Here is a 16,835-nt window from a genome sequence, read left to right as displayed (position 1 = left end):
GACTTTGGTCCCTGATGTTACCAAAGTTCATCTGGGACAAGGGAGGTGCTGGATATGCCAAGCCCTTATCATAGGCTTCCCTTTCACGATTTAGTTTCTTGACTTTGTTGTTTTTTAATTTCTCAAGGTAATGGTCAATAGTAGAAAACGATCTTGCATATTCATACTTATAACGAAAAAAGTCACTGTCTCTCTCTATTTCACCATCCAACCTAGTAGCTTCCTGTAATAAGTCATCTGCAGTTTTTTGGTAGTGCTTACTTATAAGTTGTGACAGTTCAATACCATGATTATTAGACATTTTTATTAAGTCCTGGTGGAATTCCGAACCTCCTACCAGCCCAGTGGGATATTGCCAAATTTGAAGGCCTTTTGGAACTATGCCTTCGCTAATACAGTGTTTAAAATAAGCTAGTTCCAAATGTAGTTTTTTGTATTTAAGTAACTTTAAGTCTAATAGTTTGTTTGCCATTCAGTGTTTCAGATTGTACATTTTCAGTAATTAGCTCACCTTGTGTTCGAGCTGAAGTAGGAAGCTGAAAAGTTGGTAACTGTTCTGACCAAGAAGAAAGGTCAAAATTAAAGTTCAGGTTTGCTGCTGACCCATTGGAAGTGCGCTCTCTTTGTAAAACATGGCCTTTGCCTCTGTTGTTACATCCACATTCCAATTCTTCTTGCGGTGTGGTGTGAATAGACATGTTGAGAAGAGGATCCTCGTCTGGTGTATCCATAAAGTTGTTAGACAAAGGACTTACTAGTTTCCGTTGTTTAGTAGATGGTAATGAAGGTGTTTTTGTTGTAATGGGTGGCGCCATAGGTTTCCCAGCTAAACTGTCAACTGTAGCCGGCAATACGTCAAGCTGTTTAGATAATTTAAGCACTAGAGCCGATAAAGTAGATAGTGCTCCTTCCGTTTCATTCATACCGTGCTCCTTCCGTTTCATTCATACCTCCAGCTGGGACAGAAGTGAGGGAAGCAGGTACATTTGTAGGCTGTTCCATGAAAAACAAATGAAGCTAAGACACAAACACAAACTGGATCCGTACTACCAAAAGAAGAAGCACCACAGTGTATCCAACTGTCCAAATAAATCCTGCAAGCATGATGAGTTAATGTACTTTTTATTACAAAAAACAGAAAATCACATAAAGCGCTTTTCGTTAGGCCACATAGCCCAACTTCTTCAGATAATTATACAACATAGGCCATACACTATATAGGAAGTGAAAAGGAAGTGAAAAGTCAGCTGGTTCCTAAATCAGCAGCTCTTAAAGTGGCAACCACCTTCATTCATTACCTAAAGTATATAGCTTAAACAGTTCTCATCTAACACATTGTTTAAAAGCAATATTTTAAAATAATATTTTAAAATAATAGCTAGAAACCAGACAAAAGAGGGGGCATAGTTATTTTCAATTTGGATGATTATAACAATAAAATTCAGACCATTTTAGAAAGTGACACTTATGAGGAGGTATCAAAGAACGAATTAAACATAGCTTATAGAAGAGTTAAGGTATTTCTTGAAGAATTATTCATTGAAGCAAGGATAGATATGACTGTAGCAAATTATTTACATATGTCGGCCCCAAGGATACCTACTATTTTTGGAGTACCAAAAATACATAAAAGCATAGACAATCCACCCATGAGACCATTGGTCGATGCTAGAGCAAGTATTACTTATGCTTGCTCTAAATTTATTGACCATACTTTAAAGAAATATGTGGCTCAACAAAAGTACATTTGTAAAGCTTCTTGGACATTTTTGGACAATATAAACCATCTACAATATCAAGATGATTTAAACTTTCTTACAATAGATGTGAAAGACTTGTATTCATCAATTCCCCACACAGAGGGAATTGAATGGGTGAGTTTATTACTACATGATATGGGAGCCCCCCAGAATGAAATAAAATTGATGGCTGAATTATTGGACACAGTTCTTTCCAACAATTACATCACTTTTAACAACAGATGCTACTTACAAAAAATAGGAGTGGCGATGGGCTCTCCATGCGGTAGTACATTTGCAAATTTAGTAATGGCCTACTGGGAACATGAACATATTTTTGGTGTAACTACATACACAAGTAAGATTAAATATTATATACGTTTCCTGGATGATATATTTATCCTGTTCCAGGGTAACCAACAGGAGGCTTCTAACTTTTTAACTTACTTAAACAACACTAGTATATTCTTAAAATTCACATATAATTTTTCACAGGATAGAATTGCTTACTTGGAAGTTGATTTAAGTAAGGATAGACAAAATCAATATTTTAAAGCCAGGATTTATAGAAAGGAAACATATTCAAATGCATTTCTTCACTATAGTAGCTGCCATCTGGCCCATCAAAAACGTTTGGTTGTTAAGGGCCAATTTGTAAGGGCAGCTCGAATGGTTACGGATGACAACCAGTTCATTGAAGAATACTCAACACTTATGGACATGTTTAAAAAGAGAGGTTATCCTATTTCACTCCTACAAGAAATTTGTCAGGAAGTGAAAAATAAAAGAGAAGTGGGCTTTTACAAAGCAATATTTTCAAGTAACCAGAGTTTAGAAACAAACAGTTGTACATTACAGGATGGGACACTAAATTAAAATGAAAATAGGCTTATTATTACGTATTGTATAGACAGTTATGATTTTATAAATATTTTAAGGAAAAATTGGGACTTGATAAACATGGATACACGTCTACCAAGAGGTCCTATTGACTTCCCTAGAATAGTTTATAGAAAAGGAAAAAACTTAAAGAATCTAGTGGAAACTCGGTACTCAAACTTTGTTACATTTAACCATGCAGGTATGAACAAGTGTTTCTCATGCCCCTATTGTAAATATATGGAGCAGGGAATAAAATTTAGTATAAGAGGTTTTGAATACAACACTAAGTATAAATTTGATTGTAACTCCAAGAGAGTGGTATACCTGGCTAAGTTTCACACCTGTCCTGCCTTCTATATCAGCAAAACTGACAGAAGGCTTAGGGACAGGGTCTATGAACACACATATGCTATTAGGTCTAACAAATCAGAGAACGCATTGGCCAGGCATATTATGAAAGCACCCACCCATGGTTTTACTTTTAGGGCTATAGATTGTATTGCCTATGATCCTAGAGGAGGGCCTCTTTCCTTGCTTTTAGAGAAATTAGAATTGAATTGGCAATTACGTACCTTTGCATGTTAACCTCCGGGCATCAATGAAATGTATTCAATTAAGTGCATTCTACAACTTAAAAATTTGGTTAGGAGTTGACCTTTATTCTGTGTTTAAAATGGTCTATGCATACTATTGTCTTAGAGTGTATTTGACTTTCACCTTTTTAAGTCAGGTTTTGCTGTTTTTTACTTACATGTTTTTATTTACATGCTTATAAGGTTTATTATACTCGAACACAAAACATAAATATAAATATACACATACACTGTTAATTTTAATTTTAATTGCATTAATATTTCATAATAGATAATTATTGTTTTTAGATTTTTTACACTGATCTTTTACACTATTTATCTATTATTTTAAAATATTATTTTAAAATATTGCTTTAAAACAATGTGTTAGATGAGAACTGTTTAAACTATATACTTTAGGTAATGAATGAAGGTGGTTGCCACTTTAAGAGCAGATGATTCAGGAACCAGCTGACTTTTCACTTCCTATATAGTGTATGGCCTATGTTGTATAATTATCTGAAGAAGTTGGGATATGTGGCCTGACGAAAAGCGCTTTATGTGATTTTCTGTTTTTTGTAATAAACAGTACGTTAACTCATCGTGCTTGCAGGATTTATTTGGGCTTTTGGATACACTGTGGTGCTTCTTCTTTTGGTAGTATTGATTCATTTCTGATATTACCAGGCAACTGCTATTAGCAGCAAAACAAAAGGTTCTACAGTTATGTGACCTTCTAGGCATCATGATCAAGTCTGACAAATCCTTCCTGGAACCCACACAAAATCTAACGTTTATAGAAGCACTGTTAGACATGAGAACCTCCATTGCCTCACTACCTCTGTTTTGGTTGGAAACTATACATGCTCAAGGTCAGGCTCTGCTACAAAGAAACAGAGCTCCTGCATGTCTAGTGGTTCAAGCATTAAGATCAATGGCGGCAGCTATAACTCTTCTATCTCCCTTACCAGGTTTCACATGAAAATATTGCAATGGTTACTTGCAGTACAGTGGTCAGTCCTTCATCATCCTTTAGCAGTGCCAATTTTGATCACCAACATATGCAAAAGGGATATTCTATGGTGGATTCACTCAAACCAAGTTCGACAAGGACGCCCATTCATTCCTCTCAGCCCAAGGCCACAGTGACCACGGACGCTTCCCAGCTTGGGTGGGGAGGCATTGCCAGGGAAGGAGTCCAAGGTACTTGGTCCCCATCAGACACCAACCTGCACATAAATGTTCTAGAGATGGGAGCTGTGCTATCGGTGTTGCAAGCATTCCAAGAATCTCTACCTCCGGGGACAATTGTGGATGAGACAGACAACATGTCAGTGGTCTGGCACATCAACAAAGAGGGGGGAACCAGATCTTACCCCTTATGTTGAGAAGCCCTCAGAGTTTGGCAGTGGGCGATCTCATCCAACTACTTTCTGATAGTAAGGCATATTCTGGGGAAGTACAGTGTAATAGCAGAGAGATTGAGTGGGTGCATCGTTCTACCTCATGAATGGTCCTTCAATCCAGATGTGTCAGAAAGGATTTTCTGATTATAGAGTCAGCCTTGTTGCAACCTTTTTGCTTTTTCTTTGAGCAGTAAATGCAGCAGCTACTTTGCTCTCATCTCCCCAGAGGGAGAACTACCGAGGCATGCTCTTCCCTTTTAAATGGTCCCCCGGTCTCCTTTATACCTTTCCTCCAACTCCACTAATTACTAAATTTCTACAGAAAGCAGCCAAGTTGAAGATTAAAGTCATCCTCATCGCCCCCTTTTGGCCTCTGCAAATTTGGTTCCCCTTCCTATGGCCTCATCTGGTACCAGCAGCATGGAGTCTGGATCCAACTCCAGACCTCCTGTCACACCCAGACATTACAAGTCTCAAGCTGACAGCTTAGTTTCTCCAATTCTGTTAGTGGCTAGACATGATATGCCCTCTAACCCAGTTAAACAAATACTTTTGGCATCCCATAAACCGTCTACACGCAAACTTTACACGAGTAAGTGGAAGAGATTTGTTCACTGGGCTTCCTTACATGACTTTGATCCCTTTTCTGTACCGATCAAGGAAATTCTTCACTTCTTAGCCTCTATTTTCAATGATGGCACTTCCACGTCTACAATTAAAGTTCAACTTTCACAGTGGTTTCCATGGATCATCTGTGGCCTCGCATAGACTTTGCAAAACCTTTTAAGAGGTGCTCTTCTCTTAAAGCCCCCCTTACAAGGACCCTACTCCTCCTTCGGACCTTGCTTTAATGCCAGAGGCCTTGACACAAACCCCTTTCAAACCGGCCTGTAGAGGTGATCTGAAGTTTCTGTCATGGAAAACTATCTTCTTAATAGCCATTGCCTCAGCTAGAAGAATTTCAGAAATTCACACATTTTCATCTAGACCACCATATTTGATTTTTCACAAGGATAGAGTTTCTCTCAGGACCAACCCATACTTTTTACCTAAAGTTGTGTCGGAAACCAATCTTAATTGATACATTAATCTTCCTGTGTTTTTCCCAAATTATTCTAACAAGGGAGAGTACACATTACATTTATTAGATGTTCACAGACAACTAAGATTCTACCTTGACAGGACCAAGAACATCAGGAAATCTGACCAGCCGTTTGTTTCTTTTTCATATATCAAATTGGGACAACCTGTAAACAAAGTAACCCTAGCTAAGTGGATTTCAGATTGTATTTCCTTTGTTTATAAGAGGAGAGCTATCTCCTTACCTTACTGCCAAAAGCACCTTTAACTAGAGCAGTAGCTACTTCTCTGGTCTTTCTGTCAAGAACTTCCATGAATGACATCTATGCAGCTGTAACTTGGGTATCTCCCCATATCTTTATTACTCATTGCAAGTTAGATTTGGTCTCTAGGGGAAGAGCATCATTTGGTTCAGTGGTGCTCAGTAATATCCTTCCTTGAGTCCACCAAGGGTTTTAAGTAGCTGGAGACTCTGTTGCACAGGTGATGACAGGATGAAGTTGGACAATTTCAGATTAAGAAGTTATGTCTTAGTAATGCTCCATCTGAGTTGTCCATCTTCATCTGTTATCACCTCCCCTACCTCCTTCCCCCTACAAGATTTCCTGGAAGAACAGACTTTCCCACATGAGTTACTCTTGGAGTGTAATTACAATCTAGATGTGGTCTCTTTCTTTACCTTTTTACATCTTTCATTCTATAATCAACAAACTTGATCTGAGGTAATCTGCCCTGTACATTATGGGTAAGGGATGTGCTCGAGAGTTTTTGGAGTCCACGGGCTATAGAAACGGTCAAGTTGGTTCCAAAGGATCAGAACCAAACCCACAGCTGATGATAGATGAAGATGGACAACTCAGATGCAAAGTTATGGTAAGACATAACTTTTTTTTTTTTTACCACTTACCCGTGGGCTGTTCTGACTGGGGCATTCAGTTCTGAGGATGGTATATGCAGATGTCACTTTTATGGCCTATGTCGGCTGCCACTGCTATTTGCAGTGTTGCACGTATCTTGCAGTAGTTTAAGTCTTTGGTATACTGGCTGGGCATTTGGGTCACCTAGGCGGGGAATCCCTCATGTTATGAATGCTATAGCATGGAAGAGAAGGACATCTGTGGTTATGGTAAGATTTTGCACAACTATTCTTTCTGAGGAGGAGGAGCCCTTAAGTCCTGACTCCCCTTTGGAAGAATTGCCATTTGGAGATACAGTGGTTCAAATGATGGAGCATTTTAAGTAGGACTGGTCCCAAGTTTCTGACATACAGAAAAGATATTCTGAGTTGTTGCAGATGGACTCCCCTAAGCCTTCTGCTGTTCCCAGTGTTTTGTCTACTCTATTGGATGTTTTTTCAGCTGGCTATTTGGTTCCTGATTCCCAGCCTTCTGCCCCTAATAAGCATGACTGTTTTTATAAGGTTCCTGAGTCTTTCAAGTGTCCTTCTTTTGACCCTGCTGTGGTCTGTGTCTCTGCTGATAAGCCTTCTCGGCTTTTTCCTTCCTCATAACTTCTTCCCTCAGGCAAGGATAGTTGATCTGTGGAGGGGCTGGGGGAAGAAGGTTTACATTTTTGTCACCCTGACATTTCTTGCCATTAACTCAAACTCACATGACTAGGAATATTTTGTCCCTTTTGTCTCAGCTGGGAGGGATTCTGTCTGACTTGCCTGATTCTAAGACTAAGTCCACTGCTCTTTCTTTGGTGGGATCCACATCTCAGGTGGCTCATCACTCTGTTAAGTGTAATTATAATGCTAACAGAAAACCAAGAACAAGTGAAAAGCACAAATAAAGCAAAGCAGATCCACAACCTGGAAGCCCAGAATAAAAAAATGATGAAATGCTGATATTCCTTCTTCCGCAAGGCAGAAAATGAAAGGCTGCAACTTACATAAAACTTTCTTACTTTAATAACAAACAACAATCTCCTCAAGCGCTTTTGCTCAGCCTGGTGCTGAGCTTTTTTCAAGATACCAATTAATTATAATGCTACTGATGCCATCACTAGAGCTGCTGTTTCAGGCTCTGTCATAAGGTGATATTCCTGGCTTAATTTTGAAGCTTTGCCTATTGACATTAAGGCTAGGTGTCTTGATACTCTTCTAGATAATCAACATTTTTTAATACTGCAGTGGCGGATTTATTTAAGACCCTACAGAACCAAGGCAAGGTCATGAAGGACATTAAACAGAGTTTTGTCTCTTCCATTCCTAAGTTAAAGAGGAATTATCCTGCTAAAACTGCCTTTGTTCATAAACAGCCTTGTCAGCCCTCCAAAAATGAGAAAGTCCCTAGACATGTTTTTTTTGACATGCTAACTCAAGATGCTTAGGCCTGAAAAAACTTCTTTTCAGGACAAATCTGCCTCCATCTGACATTCTGCCTTCCCTCCCCCTCAGACAGGTTCCTTTGTCTCTGTCTTTCCCTGTTTGGCAGCAGTTTACTTCAGATTCTTGGGTCTTTTCAGTCATCCATCAAGCTTACTCCATGGTTTGGAAGTTTCTTCAGCCTTTTTGGGCATTCCTCAAACCCCCCCCCCCCAGATCAAATGCCCAATTTTCCAGGTGTGTTGCAGGGTTTACTAGATCAGGGCATGCTTTAACCTGTCACAGAGGCTGTAAGGGGTACAGGGTTTTATGCCAGGATGTTTCTGGTTCCGAGAAGGGAGGGATCCCATAGGCCTGTGCTACACCTTTCCTTTTGAATGCTTTCCTCAAGGTACCCACCTTTAAGATGCTTTCCCTTCCAACCCTGTGTCCCCTTTTGCTTTCTTAAGTCTTACTAGTTCCCTTGGATCTGAATAATGCTTTCCTTCATATTCCCATTCACCCTCTACTCAGGAAGTATTTGTTTCTCTGTATCTTGCTTTTATTTTCAGTTCTGTCCTTCATCCTTTGGTCTTTTCACAGCCCCAAGAGTATTTACCAAGTGCCTGGCTCCAGTCATACCTTTCTGCAGGCTTCAAGGAGTAGAAATATTTCCTTATCTGGATAATTTGTTCCTTTAGGCTCTTGCAGGACCTGCACTTCACCAAGCTGCTTTTGCATTGTCTAATTCTACCATCAATCTCCTGCAGTCTGTCTGTTCCTCTCTCTATCACATTTTTCTGAGATGCAGGATTCAAACTGTTACATTGCTGGCATCTCTACCTTCTCCCAAGGTAATGTCTGTAACAACTTAGTCTATTCCCTGCTTCCTCTGTCTCTCATGCTTGCCAGGGAGTTTGAGAGTTCTAGGGTTCATGGCCTTGACCATCATCATATTCCCTTTTGCCAAGCTTCACATGAGAAGGTTTCAGTGGTTCCTGGAGTTGGTATGGCTTCAGCATTGTCACCCACTGGAGTTTCCAGTTCCCTTACTTCTTTGCCTAAACCTTGAGCTTCAGTGGTGGATTCAATACATATTTTTCAATGCTGTGTCCATTTCCACCCTCTACTCCATCTCAGAAGCTCTTTACTGATGCTTCAGATTAGGAATGGGGGGGACTGCTTCAGGCAGTGTGAAGGTTCAGGATATCTGATCACCCCCCCCCCCCCCCCAGCAGTGACTGGATCACATCAATATCAAAGGAATGCAGGCTCTTATCCTTGTTCTCTAGGTGTTCCAAGCCCTTTAAGGGTCTAAAAAGACAACACCACAGTCATGTGGTACATCAACAAGCAAGCAGGCACATGGTCCTGTCATATTTGCAGACTAGTTCTTCAGGCCTGGTATCTAGCTATCAGAATGCAAGTTTTTCTGCAAGCAGTTTACATTCCTTCAGGACAAATGCCGGTGGTCGACTCTCTGACCAGGTCCAGGGCACAACCTTATGAATGAATGCTTCACAGAGGGTGTTTCTGAACATAGTTGGGGTATCTCTCAAAAAGGATCTATCTGCTTCCCCTCTGAACAGAAGGCTTCCATGCTTCTATTCCAGAATCCCAAGTACTCTGGCTTGATTGGTGGGTGCTATTTCTCTTTCATGGAAGGGAATGTTCCTTTATGCTTTCTCCCCTCTTCCTCTTCTCCCCAGAGTCCTTCACAAGATCAAACAGGACACTCTCCAAAAAACGTTTGGTGACTCTCTTTTGACCCAGACAGCACTGGTTCCCCCTCCTTTTTCATCTGGCCAGGGGCATTCATCACAAGTTACCTCACCAGATGGATCTTCTTACACAAGACTAGGGGGTTTCTCATTCACACTCATCTATCCAGTCTTCAATTGACATTATGGGTGGTAGGGTTTTAATCCCCTTTTGACACCATTTCTCTGAGGATGTACTTAAGGTTCTGCAAGAAGCCAGGAAACCTAATACCAGGAAGTCATATATTTCCAAATGGAAGAGATTTTCTGTTTGGTGCCTTAAACTTCATTAAGATTCCTTCTCTGTGGGGGTGGTTCTCTCTTGTGTGAACAGCTTGGCATTTTTCCTCTGTTAAAGCTCACTTGTCAGAAATCTCTGCTTATCTGCCTTTGACTTCACCATTGGCCTCTCGTTTTGAGGTTAATCAATTCCTGAAAGCCATCCTCCACATCGGGCCTCCAAGAAAGTCCATGCCTCCTTCTGGGGACCTTAATTTTGTTCTTGAGAAATTGACCCAGGCTGCCTTTGAACCTGCTGCTGCTTCTCTGCAGCATTGCACCTGGAAGACTGTTTTACTGATTGAGTTTCTGAACTCCAAACCCTGCTGGTGGTTTCTCCTTTTTAGGTTTTCCTTAGGGACAGGGTGTTTTTGTGTGTTAATCCTTATATGCCCAAAGTTAATGAGTTGTCCCTTAATCAGTCTTTCCATGACAAAGTCTCTATGTACCATGAGTAACATTTTGATCTGACATCATTTTCATTCATTCCTCAATGTTTCTGTTTGAATCCAACCCTTGGATCTGAATCGGCCGCTTTTTACAGCTCATGGAATACTCAAAGCTCTGGATCCCCTCTCCTACCCATAATTCATTAGTCCCCTACCATACCTCAGATCTCGTTTGCTACCTTGGCATATGGATGTGGTTGCAATTAGCTCTTGAGGTTTGTGATATTTGTAAGTAGAAAAAACAGATTTAATATATTTTTCCTTTATCTTCCTTTTATAATAGCCCTCTCTTACCCTGCCTATATTTTTAGTGTAACTTTATTACCATTGTTGGTATTGTCTTGCTTTTCTTTTCTTTCATACTCTAGTGGTAGTCTGTTACCATTGATGGTAACATTTTCCTCTTAATTGTTTTCTTAAAAAAAAAAAAAAATATATGTATATTTTTTTCTTAGAGTGTAGCCTTTGGATACAGTTTATTGCAATGGCTGGAAAACCAACTGGATTTAAAAAATGCAAGGCCTGTGGCCACAAAATGCCTTTGTCAGATGCACGATTCATGCATCAACTGTCCAGACCTGGCTCATTTGACCATGTCCTGTGATATTTGTAAGGCCTTTAATCCAGAGCCTTGTTGGATAGGAAAAAATAAACTTATTTTGAGAGGTTTACTCCCTTTCACTACTTCTGCAGTACCTGGAGTTCAACCCCCAAGAAAACAGACAAGAAAGAGTCAAAGACGTGTCTTTTGGACACTTCCAATTCTTTGGTGCCGAGCACGGCTACTGGTGCAGGACCACCTCAAAAACTACCTAAACTATCGGATCTAACTTTGTTGGATCTGAAGGTGAAACATTCAGCTGCTACAGCTTCCGAAGCCAAATCCGCATCATTAGATCCGTCAGACTGGGATCTGATGGATCTTCCTTTGACCCGATATGAGTCATCCCTGGATCTTGTTCCCTCGTGTCTCCCATCGCCATTCCTGGGAGCAATGCCACCACTCCAAGACCTCTCATCCATTGCATCATCTTCTCGATCCTTCAGAAGTTTAACCAAAGCAGATGTGGATAGGATGATAAGGAAGTTTCTCTCAATACAAATACAAATGGAGGTTTTCCTGGTTCCTACCCCATCAGGTCCGGAGACCTTCATAAGTACTACTCCACCAGTGGTGTCTCCTTCTCCAATCCAACCTTTGGTTTTGGAACAGTTGGAACCAAGAATCTCAGATATGTCCATATCGGATCATAAGTAAATCGTATCTTTTACTCTGGTATAGTCTTTGAGTGAACCAGCTCCGAGCACGTTGCAGCCCGATAACTTTTGGAGCTGTAGTGTCGGCACTGGATCCATGGTGTTAGAGTCAACTCCAAGATTGTCAAAACTGCCTGTGCCCCTTGGAGCCTTGGTGCTTGACAGCTCGGCTCCGACACCTGCTTTGAGCAGTTTGCCTTCAGGTTATATTTAGTTGATTCAGAAGCGTGTCTTCTCAGAGCTGTTAGCTTCCTCCCAGGGGCATTCTGCTAGTGAGGTGATGGAGAGAGTTATCTCTGCTGCTAGAGAAAGGACACATCTACCTTCTTCAACTTCCACTTTCCAGACTCACTTGTCTTTATATCAAGAACCTCAACATCCTACTGCACAAGGACAGCCAGCTCACAGTTTCCTGGATACCACTCAGAGGATATTGATTTCACCTTGCCAAAGAAGTCCCTGGGAAGAGAAAGTGTAAAAGGAGGCACTTGCACTCCCCTCAAAAGTCTGTGATGGAAGATACTGATTTCAATGAGGGTGAAGGATCACCAAGATCACCGCCTGATGATGTCTCCTTTCCAGAAATCCTAGAGATCCTAAAACAAAAAGGTGGTTGGTCTACTGACAGTTCTTCCCAAGAGGAATCTATATTCCTGGAAACCTTTAAGTCTGGCCCATCTACCTCCTGGATGACTCTGCCCACTGAAGAGCTCATTGATTTGATCTCTCAGTGGGCGTGGAAGGCTCCTGACTCCATTGAGCTGATCCCCAAAAGACCGGATAGGATTTTGGCACTGCCCAAAGATAGGGAGTTTTGGAAGTAAGGGAGTGCTTGTTGATGCTGTGGTCATAGCGGCATCCACAAAGAAGGAACTTGTGGAACAAAGCTCCTCTGTTCATCCTCCTGCCAGAGAATCTAGGGTGATGGACAGATTTGGGAAGTGTGTATATGCTTCAGCGACCTTGGCACTTTGATCGCTGAACTATTTGGCACACATTACTAGACTTCAGAGGGGAAATTATTAAAGAACTCCCCAAATCTTCTCACGGACCGTTACTTCTGAGGCAGAAAGTTTGAATGGCATACAGTCCATTTCAAATTCATCCATAAGGTTCATTTCACATGCAGCTGAAGTTACCTCAAGGGCAGCGGGTTCAGGTATTTCCATGAGGAGACATGTCTGGATGCACCTGTGTAATTTTTGCAGAGCCCTTCAAGTCTTCCTTCGTCAATGCTTCTTTTGACAGAAGTTCACTATTTGGCCCCAAGGTCAAAGACACACTATCCAGGTGTGAGCAGGAAGGTAAAACCCTGTGTGCTGTGGAAGTACATTTTTTGACTTCTCAAAGGACCTTTTCCAGGAATCAAAGGGGTGGTCGAAAATGTGGTTCAAAAAGTCCCAGGGTCCCTTCCAAGATCCACGTAGGCATAGTTTTGGAGGTAGAGGGAGGATCTCTTAATGGAAGGTGACATCCACACAGAGGAGGTGGCCCACAGAAACAAGGATTTAGAGCTACTTTCTCTGACAGTGCCTTTCAGTGTTCTTGAAAGGAGGCCCGATTGTTAATTTTGGAGGCAGTTGGGGATTATTTATCCCTGCACCAGAGAGCCTGGCTACAGATTACAATTGATTCATGGATGCAGTGGATTATTTTTCAGAGGTTATATACTTGCCTTTTTTTCTTCCTCCTCACCATACGGTAAACAAAATTCCCATTGTTCCACCCAGTTAGAGAAAAGCAGCAGCACTAGAAATAAAAAAGCTGCTATAAAAAGAATCATGCAAGAGCCCCCCCCCCCCCCCCACACACACACACACACACACACCAACCAGAAAGAGTTTAAAACTTACTCAAGATTCTTTTTAGTGCCAAAGAAAACAGGGGATTGGAGACCAGTTTTGGATCTCAGTTCAGCACACAAAGTTTCAAATGATCATTGTTCAGTCCATTCTGCCATTTCTGCACCAGAATAACTGGATGTGCTCAACAGATCTTTAGGATGTGTACTATCATATCAAAATGAACAGGCAATCCAGAAGATACATGCGTTTCTGGCTAGGAGCCAGGCATTACCATTTCAGAGCTCTACCCTTTGGTCTCCACAGTCCCCAAAATGTTCACCAAATGCATGGCAGTAGTAGCAGCTCACTTGAGACCGGAAGGATTCTGGGTGTTTCCTTATTTGGATGACTGGCTCATAACAGCTCCGACCAAGCATCAGTTGGTCAAAGCACAAGATCATGTACTCCAACTATGCTCTCTAATAGGAATTACTATCAATCACAACAAATCTCAACTAATGCCAGTTCAGATATTGCAATTCATAGGGGCTTTGTTCAGCACATCTTTCTTGATAGCCTCTCTTCCTCTTCTAAGGGTTCAAACAATACAGTTTCAGGTTACAAAGATTATTCAAAATTCATCTCTCTTGGTTTGAATGATCCTTCAAGAATTGGGGTCAGTGTCTACTGCAGTAATTCTGGTTCCATTAGCAATATTGTGAAGCCCCACTACTGGACCAGTAATCAAGGAGCCTCAATCCTGACCACTGGCAGTGAGGGATGTACATTGGGGGGAATGACAAGTACTAACACAGTTTTACCAGATGCAGCTCTCTGTATCAAGTGCAATTTCCCTTAAAAGCACAGAGATACCACAGTCAGTCCGGGGCTGGTTTCTCCTTCTTTCTACAGATCCCCAATATGACTCCCCACTGGCACAACTATACAGTTGAGATCTCAGCTGAGTGGCTAAGCCAAGACTTCCAGCACCTTCTCTGTCCAACCAGTGTTTTTGTCCCTGCTCAAGTAGCTGACACATGCACTCTTTGAGGTTTGATTTATGCGCACATACATACCTGGGAAAGGCTGGCACAGGTTTGCTAGCTTTGCCCAGACTATAAGGTAGTTATCACTGCCACCAGCCAACTTCTTTTCAACTTTACTGCCCTTAACAAAGGGTGTCCAATCTTACTGTGTAATGTTACTGTTAATACAAATGGTAGTTTGACTAAGAGCAAGGCTATTAGGAGTGGCCCACAGTGTCAGCAAATAAATATGCAAGTACTCTCAGAACTTAAATATCTCTAGACAGATCAGCCACAATGAAATATTTAAATATATTTAATAATAAGTAATAAAAGAAAAAGACAATACTAAATGTATATTTACAGTGACATCAGAGTTCAAAATCACAGGAAATATTTAAAACAACATTGCAGGACAGTCTCAAATAAATAAAGAAAAACATCTAAATTAAGCTTTGCTATATTCCTGACTGTATCTAAGTGCATTACTATATCCTAATAGCTTACTATTAGAGCAAGGCAGATGTGGTGAATGGATATTGATGTTGTCAGGTCCAAGACAGAATACAGAATGCTGTGTCTCACTAAGAAACCTCTCAAATTAATATCTCAAATATTACTGCTGGACTAGCGTGCAGAATGACGTCATTTTTTGTCATTTGACTTCTAGTTCCCAGACCCAAAACAACCATTGATGGCAGCTGGTAGCATTTAGCATCTACCTGTAAAAATACATAGACAAGGGCTTTTCCTCAGATCTTTGGGCAGATGTGGGAAGTCATACAACAGTTTACATTCCTCATATTTAAAAACAATACTGAAAATTTCTCAGCACATTGCGTCTCCTTGCTGCCATAAAGTAATTTAATTTCAGCTATTTTTCTGAAGTTTACTAAACTGAGGTTAACCTCTTGTATCCCTAGTTTCCAGTGTTGAAATATATACATTTAAACAGTTACAATAGTACATGTACATTTCTGTTCTATTCCAGTAGGGTCACTGTGGCTACTTTTCAAGTACTTTGCAAAAACCTTTTCAACGCACACTTCTATACCATTAGTTTGATATACACACATGACATACAGTTCTAATACATTTGTAACACAAGCATCTTATGTGAATCATGTTGATATTCACAAATGACATATAATTATTTATGAAATTCCAGATAGCTGTGCTGGCAGTATCTCCATTTGTCGCACTTCTGTATAAATCATGTTGATATTCCCAAATGATATATAATCATCTACAAAATTCCAGTTAGCTGTGCTGGCCAGTATCTCCTTTCATGGCAAAGATAGTACATGAGAATCCTTCAGTGGACACTACCAACTCAGTGGTCTATTCTCCACCAATCTTTATCCACCCAAATCAAGATAATGCAGACATGAGAAAATTACCTCCTTTTGTGAATTTACTCTGATCAAGTTCTTCAGGTTCACCCCTTCACCCTTCCTCAGACCAAGGTCATAGTGACCATGGACGCTTCCCTAATTGGGTGGGGGGACACCTCTTAGGAAAGACAGTCCAAGGGACATGGTGTCCTGAATAGGCCAACATGCATATCAGTGTCCTATAAATGAGAGATTTCCTCCTAGAATTGCAGGCCTTCCAAGACACACTCTCCTCTGGGACTATTGTGATTCAGGCAGACAATATGTCAGTGGTCTGGTACATCTACAAACAAGGAGGAACCAAATCTTACCCCCATTGTTGAGAAGCATTGAGATTGTGGCAATGACCAGGTCCATTCTAATGCTTCACGAGGGGTCTCTCAACATGAAAGTGGCAGAAAAGAGTTTCTGTCAATGGGACCAACCTTGCTGCAGTCTTTTTGTATCTCTTCTCAAGAGCACATGCAACAGGTTCTTTGCTCTGATCCTCCCACCGGGAGAGTCACCAAGAGATGCGCTTCTCCATGATTACCCCCGCCAGTCTCCTGTATGCCTTTTCCCCAGTACCTCTAATCCCTAAATTTCTTCAGAAAGCATCACGGTTGAAGAGCACAGTCATCCTCATTGCCCCTTATTGTCCTCGTCAGATTTGGTTCCCCTTTTATTTAGCCTCATCTTCTTTGCCAACCTTGGACTCTGGATTCAACTCCGGACCTCTTTCTCACTGACAGACTCAGTACACCTGGACATTCTAGACTTAAGGTTAACAGCATGGTTTCTCCAGTTCCACTGATAGTCAGACAGCCCAGGCTGTCCTCTCCTGAACATCACATCCTCTTGTTATCCCATGAAGCTTCCACTAGAAAACTTTAAAAAGTAAATGGAAAAGGTTTGTATTTT

The 16,835-nt window shown here is 41.0% G+C and overlaps 1 protein-coding gene across 1 annotated transcript in view; it reads left to right on the top strand.

Annotated features, from left to right (window-relative positions):
- KIF14 (kinesin family member 14) overlaps positions 1-16,835 on the top strand; it is a 2,369,812-nt gene that overhangs the window by 1,016,868 nt on the left and 1,336,109 nt on the right. The window lies entirely within an intron of this gene.

This window comes from Protopterus annectens, chromosome 10.part0 (assembly GCF_019279795.1).
Source record: "Protopterus annectens isolate FY-2018-M chromosome 10.part0, PAN1.0, whole genome shotgun sequence".
Taxonomy (NCBI): domain Eukaryota; kingdom Metazoa; phylum Chordata; order Ceratodontiformes; family Protopteridae; genus Protopterus; species Protopterus annectens.
This window is presented reverse-complemented; position numbering and strand designations above follow the sequence as displayed.